Source organism: Chroicocephalus ridibundus, chromosome 3 (genome assembly GCF_963924245.1).
Source record: "Chroicocephalus ridibundus chromosome 3, bChrRid1.1, whole genome shotgun sequence".
Lineage (NCBI taxonomy): Eukaryota > Metazoa > Chordata > Aves > Charadriiformes > Laridae > Chroicocephalus > Chroicocephalus ridibundus.
The window spans coordinates 125,476,268-125,495,271 of NC_086286.1; the positions used below are offsets into that span (position 1 = coordinate 125,476,268).

General features: G+C 47.3%; 6 non-coding genes across 6 annotated transcripts; 2 read left to right on the forward strand and 4 right to left on the reverse strand.

Moving 5' to 3' along the window:
- Positions 1 to 11,368: 11,368 nt before the first annotated feature.
- TRNAW-CCA (transfer RNA tryptophan (anticodon CCA)) lies at positions 11,369 to 11,440 on the reverse strand. The gene has a single exon. It is a non-coding gene; the product is annotated as a tRNA-Trp (tRNA).
- Positions 11,441 to 12,121: 681 nt separating this feature from the next.
- TRNAW-CCA (transfer RNA tryptophan (anticodon CCA)) lies at positions 12,122 to 12,193 on the forward strand. The gene has a single exon. It is a non-coding gene; the product is annotated as a tRNA-Trp (tRNA).
- A 963-nt stretch (positions 12,194 to 13,156) lies between these two features.
- TRNAR-ACG (transfer RNA arginine (anticodon ACG)) lies at positions 13,157 to 13,229 on the forward strand. The gene has a single exon. It is a non-coding gene; the product is annotated as a tRNA-Arg (tRNA).
- A 1,802-nt stretch (positions 13,230 to 15,031) lies between these two features.
- Positions 15,032 to 15,104, reverse strand: TRNAH-AUG (transfer RNA histidin (anticodon AUG)). The gene has a single exon. It is a non-coding gene; the product is annotated as a tRNA-His (tRNA).
- A 2,454-nt stretch (positions 15,105 to 17,558) lies between these two features.
- On the reverse strand, positions 17,559 to 17,631 carry TRNAR-ACG (transfer RNA arginine (anticodon ACG)). The gene has a single exon. It is a non-coding gene; the product is annotated as a tRNA-Arg (tRNA).
- A 966-nt stretch (positions 17,632 to 18,597) lies between these two features.
- Positions 18,598 to 18,669, reverse strand: TRNAW-CCA (transfer RNA tryptophan (anticodon CCA)). Its single transcript has one exon. It is a non-coding gene; the product is annotated as a tRNA-Trp (tRNA).
- Positions 18,670 to 19,004: the final 335 nt, after the last annotated feature.

Consider the following 19,004-nt stretch of genomic DNA (forward strand, 5'->3'; position numbering starts at 1 on the left):
GGAAAGTGAGGAACGTTTCAATCCCTGCTAGCACAGGCAGCCTGAAAATGTCATTCAGAGCAATAGGAAAATTCCATGACTTCGATTCCTAGTAACAACAAAGACAGACAGGTGCAAGCTGCTTTCTCAAAACCGGGCCAAACTTGTATAAAACACCTGAGGAGCAGAGCAATTTGTGCAGTACAGTAGTGACCTGGGGCTGGAACATGTGCATGGAGCTGTGTCCCGTGGTAGCAGGGACAGGAAGGAGTCCTGGAGATCTCTGTTGAAACGTTAAGCTCCAGAAATGAGCTGGGAACTCAAAGTTGTAGGTACCTACCCCAAAGAAATTTTTCTAAGCAAATTGGTGTTGGGAGGAGTGCTGGAGATGGTACAGCAAAGGGCTACGAAGAAGATTAGGGGACTAGAACATCTCTCTTATGAAGAAAGGCTGAGGGATTTGGGTCTCTTCAGTCTGGAAAAAAGGCGACTGAGGGGGGATCTTATCAACGCTTACAAATACCGAAAGGGTGGGTGTCAGGACGATGGGGCCAGGCTCTTCTCAGTGGTGCCCAGGGACAAGACAAGGGGTAACGGGAACAAACTTGAACATGGGAAGTTCCACTTAAACATGAGGAGGAACTTCTTTGCTGTGAGGGTGGCAGAGCCCTGGCACAGGCTGCCCAGAGAGGTGGTGGAGTCTCCGTCTCTGGAGACAATCAAAACCCACCTGGATGCGTTCCTGTGCCACCTGCTCTGGGTGACCCTGCTCTGGCAGAATGTTGGTCTAGATGATCTCCAGAGGTCCCTTCCAACCCCTACCATTCTGTGATTCTGTGATTCTTTGAGTGGCGCCAACCCTTACAAACACCACCTTATCCTGATAAAGGAGTACCCAGTGACTGAGTAGATCTCTCGGTCTTCTGCAAGGTAGGTGTTTTTCTCCTCTTCTTCCCTTCTTGGTTGACAAACTGCCTCCCATAATAGTTCATAAAGAGCACCATATCTCGTGTTGATTGCATTTTGCCTCAACATTTTCTCAAAGATGTTCTCTTAAGCACAACAGCTGATGGCTAATAAAGTTGGTTTTTAGAGTCTAAGGTCTATTATACTTTTGAAAATGGTTATTTATAATGGTGTACATGCATTTGGACAATTGTAGGACTTGATTTTGCCATTTTAACTATAAGTATTCCTTTAAAACCCCATAGGCACATGGTTATTTAGGAAAGCATATGCTTATGTGCCATTTAAACCGAGTTCATGTTAGCACATACTTCAGTATTCTCCTGGCTTTCTTATTATGGCACAAATCTTTGCAATACATGAAGAGTGATTTATGTTTGCAGTGCTTCGTCTTCCATTAGTCACCCATTAGTTGATTAATTATGATAATAATACGTTCTTCAATTTTGCCCTTTGACTGACGCTTCCAAGACTTTGCAAACAAGATAAAAGAATATAGACTGAAACCTTAAGTTCATTTTATCATCATCACCATGTACACACAGGGAAATTTGACCAAATGCATGTGGGTTTTCCTGCTTTTGTAGCTGGCTATTCTTCTTTTACACTTTTCTATGTAAGAAATCAACGCCAATCAAATTTACAACTCTCTCCTTTGCAGTGTAAGCAATGGGGTGTTTCTGTCCCTTAGCTGACTGCAGATGGCTGGTGGTAAGAGACATGGACTCTTTGCACCTCTGCCCAGGTAGCTATAGGTGAAGCTGGCATTCAACATGCTTCTCCGTTGCATCTTACATCTCTTGACACATAGGCATATCACTCAAAGTTCAGGGAAGGAGGAGCTCAGATCAATCAATCTGCAAATCCATGTGTAGTCACGACCACTGCCACGTCCATTTATTAACATGCCAACCCACAGGATATCCTTTGGGACAGCCTTGCTAAGGGTACAATGAGGATGGGAACATGAGGGCTGATGTTGCTTCATTCATGGACCTATGTTAGTATAAATCCTCTAATATAGAATCATAGAATCTTCATGGTCGAAAAGGACCTTTGAGATCATCGAGTCCAACCATACACACACAGAGGCCACCCCTACAATCTCTGCCACTAGAGCATGCCCTGAAGTACCAAATCTATACACTTTGCTCTTGTGTAAAATATTCCCACATGGGACTTGCCAGTAGAGAGCTTCATGGCACTTCACATGGTCTAAATGGGCGCACAAGGCTCAAAGCAAAGACCACCAGGCGCATTTTACCTCTGTTCTTCCATCAGTCCTCACTGTGCTTGTGATAACTAGAATGGTCCTCTATTAGAGAAACTTCTTAAACTTTTTAGAGGAAGTACAGCAGTTAAAGAATCTTGAGGTGTGAGAGACTTCCTAGCATCACTGAAAAGGCACAAACCTGAGGTGGGCAGAAGAGGAGGCTGCAGAGTCTCTGTGCATGTAAGCTTCAGGGATGCTGCAATGCTGAAGTCTGGGAACCTAGTCAATTATTATCTACCCTTGGCTGCTTTGATCTCAGTTGCGTGTGTCCTCATGTTGCAATCCGTACAGTGAGTCAACATCAAATAGACCTTTACATGACAACGCTGAAAATCAGCATAGCGAATGTAATGTTCTCTGCCCCTCTAAAACCCATGCAAAAGGAAGATTCCTCTATAGAGATGTGGGTGAGAAGGAATAATAATCAGCGTTGGAGAAGAAGAGTAGGAGGCAGGATCTCCATTATGGTATGGAGAAAAGACTAGTACTTCTCTGGTTCTGCATGATGAGTTTCCCGATCTGTCACACATCAATAATGCTGATGGACTGATGCTTTTCCTGGAAGGGATTAAGGAAAGTATCACATGAAATAGCACAGAAGCTTTAATTTTTAAGAATTGCTGTGCAGTTGATGACAAACTAAAACACCAGAAGTGTTTTTATTAGGCAGTGAGCAGTGTCTAAACACATCCCTCTGTGCAGCACCAAAATCATAGAATCATAGAATCGTAGAATCTTCATGGTTGGAAAGGACCTTTGAGATCATCAAGTCCAACCATACACACACACAAGAAAAACCCCTACAATCTCTGCCACTAGAGCATGCCCTGAAGTGCCACATCTAGATGTTTCTTAAATACCTCTAGGGATGGTCACTCAACCACCTCCCTGGGCAGGATGTTCCAGTGCCTGACCACGCTTTCAGTAAAGTAATTCTTCCTCATATCTAATCTAAACCTCCCCTGCCGCAGCTTCAGACCGTTCCCTCTGGTCCTGTCATTATTCCCCTGGGAGAAGAGGCCAACACCCACCTCTCTCCACCCTCCTTTCAGGGAGTTGTAGAGGGCAATGAGGTCTCCCCTCAGCCGCGTCTTCTCCAAGCTAAACATGCCCAGCTCCCTCAGCCTCTCCTCATATGCCCTGGTCTCCAGACCCCTCACCAGCCTGGTAGCTCTCAATGTCTACTCCTATGGTGTGTTGGATGGGTTTCTGTTGATTTTGGCACCATCATCATTAAAAATAAAACCACTGGACATCCTTTGGCTCCTTTTGCAGCTAATGCTGCAGCCACAAGAACTGGAACCATATATATCAGACAAGTCAGCATGGCATTGACATTCACCTGCATATGCATGCTTGTTTCCATGTGTAATAGACAAGTCTGTTGTGTCTGCTACACCCAAAATCTTACTATAACCTATCGAGTTGCAGCTAATACAGTTAGTAGAGCCTGAAGAGTGATTCAGCTGACTTCTCTGTGTCTGTACAAACAGATTAAACCCTGCCAGGACATGATCACTGAAACTTGATCATCCATATTATTAAATTATTAGAACAGCCCTGGCAGTTTTGGCCCCTACTCACTCTCTGCCAAAAATTGCTGGGATGTTTCAATGATTAGACCTGGCTAGGAACTATTGCAGGAGGCAGTCTGATGTGGTCACCTTGCTTTGGAGGCCAAGCCAGTTGCACAATATGGGTATGGTCACACCATGCCATAGGACCTCAGGACCTAGGGAAAGGTGCTGTTACTAGTACAGAAGTATAGCTTTCCAGGCTGTATTTGCAACTAATTGTATTACACGTATTCATATTTGTCTGGTTTTGCACCAATTGCGAGTGAGCCTTTAACAAGGTGCTTGAGCAACTGTCCCCCTTCCCCCTCCTCGTAGCTCAGCTGTCTTGGATGCCCCTCTGCCTTGCTGCTAGCAATCTTTCCCGTGCTATAAACAATTTGGGGTTAAGACAACTTTCTTCTACACAGGTCGGTGATCCGATTAAAGTTTGGAGTTGCACAGGGTTTCCTCACTGTGCCTGTCATGGTGATTAGTGACATCTAAAACCCACGTTGGAAGGCAAGCATTGCAGATCTCTACTTGAACAGATGACACACAGTCAGGGATAATATTAATAGAAAATGCATCACTAGCCTAACAAACCAAATATGTCCATGGAATTATAAAAGATGACTTGAATTGTAACCCTTTAAAGAACAAAGAAAACAAGCCACCTGGAGGACTTCCTTATAATAAATACGTAATTATTTCAATTCACTTAGTTACTTAATTTCTAGCCCTCTGGAAAGCAGCTCACATCTTCTGAGGTCAATATCACAGGCAAAACCCAGTTATGTAAACCATGACGTAATCAAGTACATAATCAATTTCCAATGAACTAATCAGTGCATTGTGTAATACACACAGGGGCTGGAGGTGTATGCAGTATTCGCTTTCCACCGCCCAGTGGGCTACGTCTGCTGGGGATGGGAAGAAAAGGGACAGAGCCTGGCTGGGGACGAAGAGCTCTTTCCTTGTGTCCTCATCACCAAAATTTTTTCCTCCCAATTTCTAGTTCAAGACAAGTTTCAGTAAATTTTCTTGCAGCAACTGTGCCCTTTTTGCATTGAAAGCACCTCGATATATGACTATACCGTTTCTTAGAGGCCAGGGAGATGACCTGAAGCTTCTCCTTAATATTTGCTGTCTCCATCCCTTAAATATCTCTTTGAGGATAAGGATGGATAAGCATCTATCAAGTGAGCCTATGGAAGCATCATGTAGATCTGGTAAAGATTTAAAGAAGTGCTTTAAATAAAGAAGTACTTAAAGAAGTGCTGCAGGATATGGAAGATGAAAATCAGTGAGACACAAAGGCCAACAAGAGAACCCATCTCCGACCACCCTTCCCCTTCCCCACAAAAACTCTCAGTGTCACTCTGAGAACCGCCAAAGCTGACTTTTACTTTGGGTCTCATAATTTAGGTTCCTTCCCTGTTGAGTTTCTTTATTTTTTTTTTTAACACAGTTTATAACTCCGTTAAGAAAGTGCCTCTCTCCTTATTTCATCTCCCCATCTCCCTATCCCCATTCATTTCCCCACCACTCTGGTCCCCATGCTGGGGGATGAAGCTTGATCCAATCTTAGCCGGAAAGAGGACTGATGCTGCAGCACCTGCAGAGGCCAACCTGTAAGAGTCCCTCGAAAGGAAAGGGAAGCCATTAAGCTGTTAATTTTTGAACTCCCTTGTTCACAGACACACCTACAAGGCATAAGCCAATCTGATTTTCATCTGCTGAAGTTGGCAAAGTGCTCAAGGCAGTTTGCAGGGACCCAACCCCACAGCAGCTGAGAGAGACACTTCCAGCCTTCTGCATAAAGGTCTCCACAGAACCACCCATGGCTAATAGCTCCCGCTCCCCCGTGCATGACTTTGCTGGGAAAACATGCCTGTAACGGCACCACCTCAACCTCCCCCTCATCGGATGGGATTCCTCCTGGGTAATGAGCCAGACACTGCCAGGCAAATGACCTTTGGAAAGGCCAAGACTTGCTAGAAGCATTAGGGGCTGCATTTCTCAAGAGTCCTCTGCACAGTTTTCACGCCCACGTCTTTGCTGGGGGTGTAGAACACAGTTCCACCCACCCTTCACCTTCAACTCCAGCCCTTCAGAGGGGCACTGTGTTTGGTTTTGCAGGCATTGGTACAAAGCGCATGCATAAAGGTTTGGCTTTGTTAAGGCATTAGAAAAATACAGCAAAAGCTCTTTATCAATGCAAAAATGTGTCACCTCTTCACAAGAAAGCCCCATGGATCACTGCTTTTTAGGCAGGACCTGGAAGGCAGAGTCGTCTGGTCTGCCTAGTCAGATCATCTGAAGCTGATTGCGAATAGGTACATATTTGGCCTTAAAATCTGGGTTTTCTTTTCTGTCTACCTCTTTCCATTGCGTTGGGGCAAAAGGATAGGTGACAAACAGGGAAATTTTGGTCTGGCAAAAGTTATTCTGGTGTATCTTCCTGCATGTTGATGGAGTTTTGTGGTGGCTGAAAGTGGAGCCAGTCCAACAGTGAGTCAGATGGAGGTTGTCAGAGGAAGGACGTGAAGGAGAGTGGTGTCAACAATGCAACTAAACATGACAGGGACCATTCCTAAGGCAACTAGGATGGTTGGCCACATCCATACTGTTAAACTCTTTCACCCTCCAGAACAAGGTGGCTGAATTAAAGCTATCTATTGGGAATGGTCCCTGGCCCATGCCAACCCCCAGCTGTGCCCAGGGATAGTTCGGGTCGGTGCTAGTTGGCCTGGGCCCAAACTGTGACCAGGTTAGCTGGTATTACAGAGCCATGGTCCTGTACCTCTGCCCCTACTCTAGTTGGCTTGCCAACATGGACGTGATGCTGTCACAGGGAATTTTGTTATCATAGAATTATAGAATGGTTTGGGTTGGGAGGGACCTTAAAGATCATCTAGCTCCACCCCCCTGCCCTGGGCAGGGACACCTCCCACCAGACCAGGTTGCTCAAAGCCCCGTCCAGCCTGGGCTTGAACACCTGCAAGGATGTTCTCACAGGAGAGGGTAGATAAAGCCTTTTCCTCGCTCCTTCCCCTGCACTCACTCCTCTTGCCCCAAAACACTCATCAGTTATGCTGGTGTACTATTTGGAACAAAGCTGTTGCAATCACACCACAAATAAGTGAAATCTCTGGCTACTAATAGCAACTAATTGGCCCTTGTGATTACAACATTTCTTTATTTGATCAGCCATTTCACCAATATAAAGGATATAGGTGTTGTGTAGTGATTTAGTTGCAAGAACAGTTTTGAGTACGGGAATATGATTTAAAGCCTTAGAAGCATAAAAGAAGGAAGGAAGGAAGCAATCAAGCAAGCTGTGGGACCAAATCCCATTTGGGAGACATCTCCTGTTCTTACAGAATTGACAAAATCCCAGGGAGAAGTTAATGCAAAGGAAAGAAAATCTGACCTGAAATAATTCCAAACAAATATTCCACTCTTGTGGATTCTTGTCTGATAATCCATCTCATACCACAACTGGTTTATGGTCTGATTTTAAAATACCAGTGTACTGTCTGAAAGCCCTTCTGTCTCCTGATTACAGCAAAAGATAACTATCAGCCACATGCTATCACCAAAATATACATTAAGAAGGAAATAATCCCCAACAACTCTCTGCTGGGGCAATTTTGACCTCATGTTTTAACGTAAGAACAGAGCAATGCCTTAGCGGACCATCAATGTCTTGACTTTTTTGACCTTGCTGGTACCATCTGCCTTCACAGCCTTCCTGGCAGCAAGGTTGAGAACTTTGCTGCCTGCAAACGTCAAGATGTCTTTCCTGAGTTGTAACAGCCAGTCCAGTGTCATGGTCTGGGTTATTTTTCCCTAGATGCATTCCACTAGTCTACTTCTGCCATCTGTTTTCCCACTCACTCCATTTTATGAAGTTCCTTGCAATTGGCACAGCTTTTAAATACCTGAAATAAAATTGCAAAGCTGGGGATTTCACTCTTTATTCTTTTTACCATGCCGTTGTTGAAAATACTAACAAAACTTTGTCCCTACATGGAAGATTGGGGCACCCAATGGGTGACTGGCGGTCACAGCCCTGGCAGCGCCATCCTCTCTGCGCTAAGGCAGGGATGAGCCTTAGGTGTAAATAGGGGTAGGGATAAGAACCACAAGGGACAGGCTTGATCAGAGAAAACAAGAGACACAAAGTTTGGGATTTAGATCTTAATAGACTCCTCCATCACCCTCTTCATCAGTGATTCAGATATTGAGGGAAAAGGAGGCTAAAGACATTATTGGCACCAGTGCTTAGGGGTTAGCCTTCCTCCACAAACAGGAGGGTCTTTATTCTTAAAAAAGGTCCAGCAGAATAAAAATGAGCTTACCTTGATCACTAAAGGGGAGATGTGACCTTGTCCTCAGCTTAGACACTGAACCTTGAGTTAACAGGGTGGAAAGAAATGAAAATGAAACTTCAGCTTCCAGTGCAGTCAGGGGATCGTGATAGAAGTGAGCATAGCCCAGCGACACAAGAGTGGCACAAATGCTTAGACATCTGGATGTTATGACAGATGCTCAGGCAGCTGTAAAAAAGTCCTCATTGCCTGGCAATATATTTCAACTTTTTGTAATCGCTTTCACCAAACACAGAAAATCCAGAGTTGGACCCACCCCAGTGTCTGAGCAGGAGTCCCATATCTGGAAAGCTGGGCTTGTGCTCACAGGCTTCATGTCCTCCTCTGGTCAAGCTCATTGTATGTCAATATTTAGAGTAAACTGCTTTGTATAATGGGCCTCAATAGGATAGGTCAACATTTTCTGGATTTTCACTGGAAAATAAAGATTCTCAAAAATCTTTATTTCAAAAATTTCCTTGTTTATGCAAGATAGAGTGTTTTAAATAGAAAAATTCAAAGACCCGCAAGATTATTAAATAATTTGGTTATTAAATAACCTGTGACAACTTTCCTTGCATGGGAGACATCAAGTACTACTGCCTGGTAAACTTTCCCTTTGATTAAACCTCATCAGTAGACAGCTCTTGCCTATATTGTGACTCAAGTCATTCCTGCATTAAAAAAAAAAAGACTTTAAAAAGTCTTAAAATTTCAGCCTGTTGAAGAGAGACAATAATTGTAAATCTCAGACATTTTTATGAAAAGTAAGAACTGTTCACATTGGCTGCAGTGAAAATAATACCTCTAACCAGAAGTATACCAGAATAATACTTCTTACCAGATACCAGTCCTCCAAGAGTGTGCTAGCACTCCCAGCAAAAGCATCTAGCAACCTGTACTACATGGGTTTTTTTGGGCTGTGGAAGATCTGCAAAAGGAAGTATCTGAGTTCCTTTCCATTCAGAGAAGTCAAAGGGACAGAAAATCACATTACAGAGACAGGAGTGGTGGCATAGATCTTCCTCCTGGTTCAGCACTCACGGCTCAGTGAATGAACTCAGCGCGTTCAGGGTTTGGCGTGTAAAGATTCCAGCTGCAGTGTTTTCCCTATGTCACACCTACATGCATTTTGTCCACAGTCAGGAGGTCCTTCCTCTTGCTTATTTGGTCTTTGGGAGAGCTAAGGTCGTAAAACAACAGTGAGGTAGCGACATCTGGAGGACAGCCAGCAACGAAATCCTCTGCTCACTAAACCCATCGGTGACACACCAGAAGTACTGGGACATGGGATAGGGGCCCATACCTCTACGTTCATCAGATAAGTCAGAAGGGGAGTCATGGAAAGACCTACACTTAGTGTTTTGGCACGGGGTTGGGGACAGTCAAAGCACCCTGAAGTGCCTTGCCCTCCTTGGTTCATCAGATTCTTCTGCCTTCTGTCTGTGGCTTTGATTCCCAGGCAGTGTTGGGCTTAGGGCATCCCCAGGGCTGTGATGCGCAGCTATGGGACAGTCTGAGCCCAGGGGTTGTCTATTTCCCCCTCTTTCTCCATCCCCTAAGACACTTGTTGCTGGTGTCAGGCAAGCTACGGGCAGAAAGGAGGTAGGGCTGAGTGGTCAGACAGGACAGACTATGTCCAGATAGATTAAGTCCCTTGCACTTTCAGGTCATCAGCATTGCCAAAGCTGACATGCAATCCCACCACCCATGAATCCATGGAAATGAACTTTTTGAGACACTCCATCTGCCAGATATTCTTAGCTGATCTTCCTCACTGCCTAAATAACATTTGGGTGGCTATGTGACCTTCTGAAGATGGTAATCCAGTACTATGTTCAGCTGTTGTCCAAAACATCAGGAACACACCTGACTTTGTTGGAGGTGTGAGCTCAAGGCTGCCGTGTTAGATGAGTCCCACACTTGTGTTGTTCTCATGGTCTTTTGGATCAATGTTGTCGTCTGTGTGCAGGATGCAGAACTGTGGGACTTTCTGCTAAATGCCTGATTCTGGCACAAGCATAGTTGCCTGGACCTGCTGTGGGAGGGTGCACCACTGGTGTGGGTGCAGCTGGAGAAAGTAATTTTTTTTCTTTCCCCACTATTCTTTTCTTGCCTTTCTCATTGCTCCATTGTCTCTTTTCATTATGCCCCTCTTTATGTCTTTTAAAATTCACCTTTAAAATTCCCTTAAAAGAGTTCAAATACTTCTAATGAACTATAACTCATATAAAGTCATTCCCACAGCTTCAAGTCTCCTTTTTTTCTGGCTCTTCATCCTCTGCCCATCTCACCAAGAAATGCATGGGGGACCAGTAAGTAGAGAGTTAAAGATCCTGATGACTATTCCTGAAATCTTGGTTTCAGTTCCCTACAGCCGAGTGTTTCACCAGAATCAACAAAAAGACACCTACATAATGAAGCAAGTCCAGCGATAACCACCAAGGTGGTGGGGGACTTGGGTACTTGAGATGTGAGGAAAGGTGGAAAGAACTTGGTTTATTCAGCCTGAGGAAGAATATGCAAAGGGATCTTATCCCCACCTTCAACCACCTAACAGCAGGATATGGAGTAGATGGACCTAGATATTTCTCAGAGTGCACAGTGGTAAGATCATAGAATCATAGAATGTGTTGAGTTGGAAGGCACCTTTAAAGGTCATCTAGTCCAATCCCCCTGCAGTAAGCAGGGACATCTTTAACTAGATCAAGTTGCTCACAGCCTCATCAAGCCTGGCCCTGAATGTCTCCAGGGATGGGGCCTCCACCACCTCTCTGGGCAACTTGTTCCAGTGCTCCAAGATGGGAGCTAAAAATCACAAATAGCAACAAAAGAATATGTTGCCACAAGGTGCCAGGCTTGCAAGGGCTGGTGCTGCAATTGATAATGCGCCCCATTATGGACCAGGAGACTGCCCGCTGGGTTTTTTGTAGAAGTCTTCCTCTGCAGTTAGATGCCCTTGCCTTTCTGGAAAGTGATTGGGACCAGAAGTGGTACCCAGATGTGGAGCCACAGCTGGGATGTACACTAATCCTGTTTCCTTTGTAGACATATGACAAGAGAAGGCTGAAGCTACCCAGTTTCCCAACACTGGTCCAGCAAGGAAAGACCACTCTACCATGGCTCATTTACTGCCCTTCACCAGGACTGTGGGGTAGGGGGTAGGAGGGCAAAAACAACTTGCTGATGAGATGTCCATATCACAGTGAGATAGGACATCCTGACCCCGGTGTGATTTGAACACACAGCCTTCTGATCTGGAGTCAGACGCGCTACCATTGCGCCACGAGGTCACAGCTGGGAGTTATTTTTGCCAAATGTCATCCTGGACTTTATGGACATGGACTGTTCTTTGAGGGAAGGGGGCTTTTGATTCATTGGACAGAGGAGTGGGAGCATCTTTGCCAGCTGCCCTGATAAGCCTGCAAGGAGGGCTCTAAATGAGGTACTTCAGAAGAGGAAGGCCTAAACAGGACGATTGCCCAGAGCAGCCCTACGGGGCCTCTCCCAGGAGAAACAGGCTTCTGAGAGTGGTGTCTCCAGAGGGGTAGCCGGGATGGTGACCACCGCCTCTCTGGGGAGAGAAGCACCACTCTCCTAGCAAATGCACTGCCACCACACCAAGCCCTGTGGCAAGAGGAAGCCTCACATCTTTTGTATGGCCTGTCTAGGGTCACTTTCCTCCCTACAGAAGAATGGAGGTGCTTGGAGTTCAGCTGCCCCCACATATCCTGGACCCATGCTGCTGACTCTGCACCTCTGCCACATCTCTTCCTGGGCTTCGACCCTCCAGGCTGGTCACCATGCTGCAGGCAGGACATGGATGCCCTCTCCTCAAGGGGTGGTTCTGTCCTCTCCTCCTCCCGTAAGCCTTCTCTTGGGGAGATCAGATGCCCCTGGGGTGGTCCCTATGGAGAGGACAGCCCCATCACCCAGGCCTGGGTCCGTGTCATGGAGCTGCATCCCTCCACCCTGGCCTCGTGGCGCAAGGGCAGCGCGTCTGACTCCAGATCAGAAGGTTGTGTGTTCAAATCACACCGGGGTCAACCTTGGGCCACCATTGGCCACCCTCTGTATTGCCCCTGCTTTTCTCGGGGGTGCCCTGCCTGAGGGGTGGGGATCTGCAAGGCATTGGCCAGCTCAGCTGTAGAGGAGCACCTCAGGGAACAGCTGGTGGGGAAACACGGTGCCCAGACCTTTCCTTTCACCCAGGCCATATGGCTCTCGTTGAGAGGTTATTGGTCATGACCAGAGTGGAGGGTAAACAGGGAGGTGTCTGCCACAGTTTTCCTCATCAAGAAGCTGAAGGAAGTGAAATCTTCCTCATGAAAGTGCAAGAAGATCCATAAGTGCATGCTCAGTCCCTCCTGAGGGACCTGGGCTTAGCCCCAGGCAATATTTGCCTGAGAGGGTAACACAAGGTGGTACAGTCAGACCAGGGAATTTCAGGAGCGGATCGAGGACAATTATTCAGTGTAGGATTATGGAGATAGGGACAGATTTCTGCTGAACAACGTGAGAAGTTTTATCAAAAAGATTCAGAAGGAGGATCTGGGGAGCTCTAATGTGGTCAGCTCACCTCAGAGCCCAGACGAAGACTATGGAATAATATACCCCTGAAAGTCATGCCCAAATGAAGGAAGGATGCAATGATGATTGGAAAGACGGATTTACCCAAACCAGGCCACTCTTGGCCAGCATCATAGATTTCTTTGAGGAGATTACTTTCTTGGTGGTCAAGAGGACAACAAGGAACATCATTTATCTTGACGCGTCACTGTAGCAGGACACAGAGACAAAACGCCCAAGCTGAATGCCAAGGTAAAGCAAAGTGGCTGGACCAGGGGGCCGAGGGGGTTACGGTCAGCAGCTGGCAGTCCAGTTAACGTTCCTCACTGCTTCATGTTGCACTGGATGTTCTTTGGTGTCCTTGTGATGGGCACAGAGGATGTTCTACAGAATGAAGGACACGGGCAGGCTGACAGGGTCACAGGGATGGTGAGGGGCTGGGGCCAGTGGCGCAATGGACAACGCGCCTGACTACGGATCAGGAGATTGCAGGTTCGACTCCTGCCTGGCTCGACACTTTTAGCCTGGCAATGGCACCTCCTGCTCCCTCCGTGAGGGCCTTTCTTCTCCTGCCCATCGTCGGTGCCCCTGGGCCTTCTGCAGGGCAAAAGTGCTGGGCTGTCTTCTTGCCCTGCAGGATGGAAAAAGTTCCTCCAGACCTTATGGTGGAGCTGGACACTGCAAAAGGGGCAGAGCCGGTGCCCACACCACAGCCAGTGGCACCACAGCAAATCCCACAGCAGGATGAACATGCCTCCTGAACTGCCACACTGCTGGCTGAAGAGACCCAGTGCACCCAAGCTGTTCTGGCACACCATGTGCCCTCATCCCCAGCCACCTTTGAGGCTCACATTGGTCTTGCTGATGTTTTTCAATGCCTTGTAAAGTTTTGCATGCAACATCGATGAGCCCCACGCAAAGCATGGACAGGCCACCTGCGTGTAGGACTGTCCCAAGCCTGGCCTCAGTGTGATTCAGACACCCAACCTTGTCATGCAGATGCAGCATTCAAGAAGCATGTGGACAATGCTTTTAGTCATATGGTTTAATTTTAGGAAGTCCTGTGAGGAGCAGGGAGTTGGACTTGGTGATCCTCATGGGTCCCTTCCAACTTGAGATATTCTATGATTCTATGCAAACACACTGCCCATGAGGTCAGGGTGGAGGGATGGAGCACCCGGGCATCCCACACTCCTCACTTTCATGACTTTGCAACCTTCTTTTAGGAATTAGGATTGCTCAGGAGACTACAAGATATATCAGACAAGAAAGGGTAAAATTACATCTTCCAGCAGAATTGCAGATTCCCTGAGGAGGGCTTTAAAAAAGCATTCACTAGGGCAGAAGCTCAAAAAGGCATGGAAAAGTAGGGAAAAGGACAAAAGTAGAGTTACTTCATGTTGTCAGTGTCTGGTTTGTATCAAGGAGGTTAGTTTTGGACACAGTGCCCCAGTGATGGTCTCAGAAGTGCCGGATGCTTGGCAATAATCCCTCTTATTGAGCTGGTAGCTATGTTCTTGGTAGGACAGCCCCGCACATGGTTGGCCTTCATGGGTGCAAGGGCACACTGCTCACTCTTGTTCAAGTTGCTGTTCTCCAAGACCCTCTATGCCCCTTTCGGCACAGCTGCTTTTCTGAGAGTCACCCCCAGTCTGTAGTGCTGCACGGCGTTATCCCATCCCAGATGCAGGGTGTTGTTTGCCTTTGCTGAACTTCCTTCACCCTGCCCAAGTCACTCTGAATGACAGCTGTCCCTGCCAGCGTTAGCTGCTTCCCTGTCCACTGGTGTCATCCATGAACCCACACAGGACTCATCCTACCCCATTACTATGTCAACAAAGACGTTCAATAGTGTCAGCGTCAGCATTGACACCTGAGGAGCACTAGGAGCAATTAACCACCATTTGCACTTCCAGTCCCTGACCACAACCCTTCAAGCCCAATATCCCAGACCATTTTTCACTTACCCCTTACTGACGGTTACTAGTGAAGCTTCAGGTAGCTTTCACTCAGTGGTGCCCAGGAAGACAGAGAGAAGATCTGCACAGGGCTTATGAGGAGAACATGCACTCAGAGACCTCAGGAGCAATCGTGCTGCTCAGCAGTCCAGGAAATCAGCAGGCCAGATCAAAAAGGAATTGAGGAGTGGTGGCTCTTACAGCAGGTGACATGCTCACAGCTTTGATGCAAGGTGTTGCAAAATAATGCTCCAGTGTTGCTGATGCCAGAAAGATGGACAAAAAACCCGGAAGGGGAAGGACCTCATGAAGACAGTTGTCCCTTGTCACCTCCACAAGAGCCAGGCAGTTTTAGGCCAAGCCAGGCAGGAGTTGAACCTGCAATCTCCTGATCCATAGTCAGGCATGTTGTCCATTGCACCACTGGCCCTTGTCCTCCTGGAGCTCTGGGGGCTTCCCATCACTGGATGGGTTTTAAGAGGGGAGCAGGGGAGGGTGCAAGAGGATTTAGTGAATTATAGAAAAAATTAGATTTTGTGAGATCCCCGGAAGGCAGGTGATCTAATCCCCTGCTCAGAGCACAGAAGTCTTTCACATTAGGTCATTTTGTTAGTGTCAAGCTTTGAATGTCTCCAACGGTGGGAAATCCAAGACCTCACTGGGACCCTGTTCTAATGTGTGACCTCTGATGTGTAAAATATTTTTCCTGTCATCTAATAGAGATTTTCTTTGACAAAATCTGTTTTTGTTGAGATCCATTCTCTATGTCCACAAGAAAAGCCTGACTCCAATTCCTCTGCAGGCACGTATAGAATAAAACAAGATTATAGTCCTTCCTTGACCTCTTCTTCTATGTATTATAGAAACCTAGCTCTCTAGGCCACTCCTCATCAGGCAATCCACCACCTTCTCATCTGGATGACCATCTCTGGGACTTAATGCAGTCCATAAATGTCTTTCTTGTCCTGGAGATCCCAAAAGTGGACACAGACTCCAGATGTGGTTCCACAAATGTCAAACAGGGTGATAATCATTCCTTCAATCTGATGGTTAGAATTAGCTGCTGACACAGGAAAACCAAAGCTCAGCTGGAGTTGAAATTGGTAGTCCTGTAAAAGGTCAACAAAATGGCTTTTAGAATCACACTGGCAGCAATAGAAAATTAAAAGAAAGTTTGGGACCACTTCTGAGTGAGGGAGGAAAATAGCAACAGACATGGAGCAGGCGGAGGTACTCAATGCCTTCTCTGCTTCTATCTTTATTGATGAGGTCTGCTCTCATCTTTATGTCCCTTTGCCTTCTGACACAGCCTATGGCAGTGGATTATTCATGGACAAGGATGATCGAGTCAGGAATCACTTGAGCAAAATGGACACATGAAGGACACAAAAGTAGTCGCAAACTGCCACCGTAGGCTTACTAAGATCCTACCTGACCTACCCAACTGCCTACCTTGCTGGAACCTGGGAAAGAAACACTTGTTTATCTTGTCTTAGGTGAGGTTTTAAATAGGGTCTCCCAGAGTCTTCTTGTAGCCAGATTGCAAAGACATGGACTGAAGGAGAGGTTAAGAAGGTGGGTGAAAACGTATCTGGACCACGAGATGCAGTGTTGGGATCACCAGTTGGAAATGTAGCAAGTGTCTCATTAGTAATGGAGTTTGAAGGTGTTGATACTGATACTGACACTTAAATGTCTTCACTAATGACCTGCATGATAGGATGTGGTGCACACTCCGCATGTTTCTAGACAGCATCAAATTGGGGGCAGAAGCTGGTGTGCTGGAGGGCAGGATTCCTCTTCAGAGAGGCCTTGTGAGGCATGAGAAACGGGCTGATAGGATCTCACGAACCTTAGAGAGTTCAAAAGCAAAGTCAAAGTCAAAAGCAAAGTCAAAAGCAAAAAGAAAGCACCCCAGCAGCACCCTGCGGAAATGGGGAACTCTTACCCTGGTGTGATTCAACCAGACAACCTCCTGATCTGGAGTCAGACATGCTGCCCTTGTGCTACCAGGTCAATATGGAGGGATGCAGCCCCCAGGCATGGACCCAGCCTAGGTGGTGGGGACATGGTCCCTATGGGGACTACCCCAGAGCTGCCCACTACAGCCCCCAGGAGACCCAGGCCTGAACCCAACCCTTATAAGCTGGGCATTGCAGCTGAGTCTCCTGCGGGGCAGGTGAGATGTTTCCCCTGCCTCAGTCACTGTCCCTGGAACCCACTGGGACCTCTTTGCGCCAACTGAAAACTTACCTGCTGAGCCTCTATTACCATGCCTTGGTTACAGCCCCCTCCTTTCTTCACTCCTTCCCTTTATCCCTCTCTCCTTCCTACCTTCATCAATGACAAAAAATTCAGGAAAATAACTCTTCCTTCATAATTGGCCAGAACCTCCCATTTCAAATTATACCTATTGTCTCCCATTCTTTTATCATAAAATGCTATGAAGTGCCTGGCTTGATGACTGCCTCATAGGTACTGGAAGGTAGCTATCAGGTCTTCATTAAAACCTTCTCTTCCCAAGGTCAAATCAACCCAGTTCCCATGGCTTCTCCTCATACTGTGTGTGTCAGAACACCAGGACATTTTGATGGCCATCCACTAGACTTGTTCCAGTTGCTCAATGCCCTTATATTGGGGGCTCCAAAGCTGCATGCAGTATTCCCAGTGTAGAATATGAGCAAGCAGGGCGAGTAGAGGGACATAAGTAGTGAGCAGAGAAGAGTGATGAGATAAAGTGTCCAGCTCCACCATAAGGTCTGGAGGAACTTTTTCCATCCTGCAGGGCAAGAAGACAGCCCAGCACTTTTGCCCTGCAGAAGGCCCAGGGGCACCGACGACCTCACGGAGGGAGCAGGAGGTGCCATTGCCAGGCTAAAAGTGTCGAGCCAGGCAGGAGTCGAACCTGCAATCTCCTGATCCGTAGTCAGGCGCGTTGTCCATTGCGCCACTGGCCCCAGCCCCTCACCATCCCTGTGACCCTGTCAGCCTGCCCGTGTCCTTCATTCTGTAGAACATCCTCTGTGCCCATCACAAGGACACCAAAGAACATCCAGTGCAACATGAAGCAGTGAGGAACGTTAACTGGACTGCCAGCTGCTGACCGTAACCCCCTCGGCCCCCTGGTCCAGCCACTTTGCTTTACCTTGGCATTCAGCTTGGGCGTTTTGTCTCTGTGTCCTGCTACAGTGACGCGTCAAGATAAATGATGTTCCTTGTTGTCCTCTTGACCACCAAGAAAGTAATCTCCTCAAAGAAATCTATGATGCTGGCCAAGAGTGGCCTGGTTTGGGTAAATCCGTCTTTCCAATCATCATCGCGTCCTTCCTTCATTTGGGCATGACTTTCAGGGGTATATTATTCCATAGTCTTCGTCTGGGCTCTGAGGTGAGCTGACCACATTAGAGCTCCCCAGATCCTCCTTCTGAATCTTTTTGATAAAACTTCTCACGTTGTTCAGCAGAAATCTGTCCCTATCTCCATAATCCTACACTGAATAATTGTCCTCGATCCGCTCCTGAAATTCCCTGGTCTGACTGTACCACCTTGTGTTACCCTCTCAGGCAAATATTGCCTGGGGCTAAGCCCAGGTCCCTCAGGAGGGACTGAGCATGCACTTATGGATCTTCTTGCACTTTCATGAGGAAGATTTCACTTCCTTCAGCTTCTTGATGAGGAAAACTGTGGCAGACACCTCCCTGTTTACCCTCCACTCTGGTCATGACCAATAACCTCTCAACGAGAGCCATATGGCCTGGGTGAAAGGAAAGGTCTGGGCACCACCGTGTTTCCCCACCAGCTGTTCCCTGAGGTGCTCCTCTACAGCTGAGCTTGCCAATGCCTTGCAGATCCCCACCCCTCAGGCAGGGCACCCCCGAGAAAAGCAGGGGCAATACAGAGGGTGGCCAATGGTGGCCCAAGGTTGACCCCGGTGTGATTTGAACACACAACCTTCTGATCTGGAGTCAGATGCGCTGCCCTTGCGCCACGAGGCCAGGGTGGAGGGATGCAGCTCCATGACACAGACCCAGGCCTGGGTGATGGGGATGTCCTCTCCATGGGGACCACCCCAGAGGTGTCCAAGCACCCTCCAGCAAGGCTGTAGCTATGGAAGGGAAGTGGCAACCTGAGGAGAGGATGGCCAAGGTCTGGCTGCAGAGAGGAGTCCAGGCTGGAGGATGAACTGGAGGGTGGGATGGGGCAATCTGTGGGGTCAGTTTGGGCAGGAGCCAGGCTCAGGGATGCTGTGAGGGTGAGTGGTGGCCCAGGGCAGGACACAGGACCAGGTCCCCTCCACTAGCACAGCCTGAGGTGAGCTTTGGGTACGTAC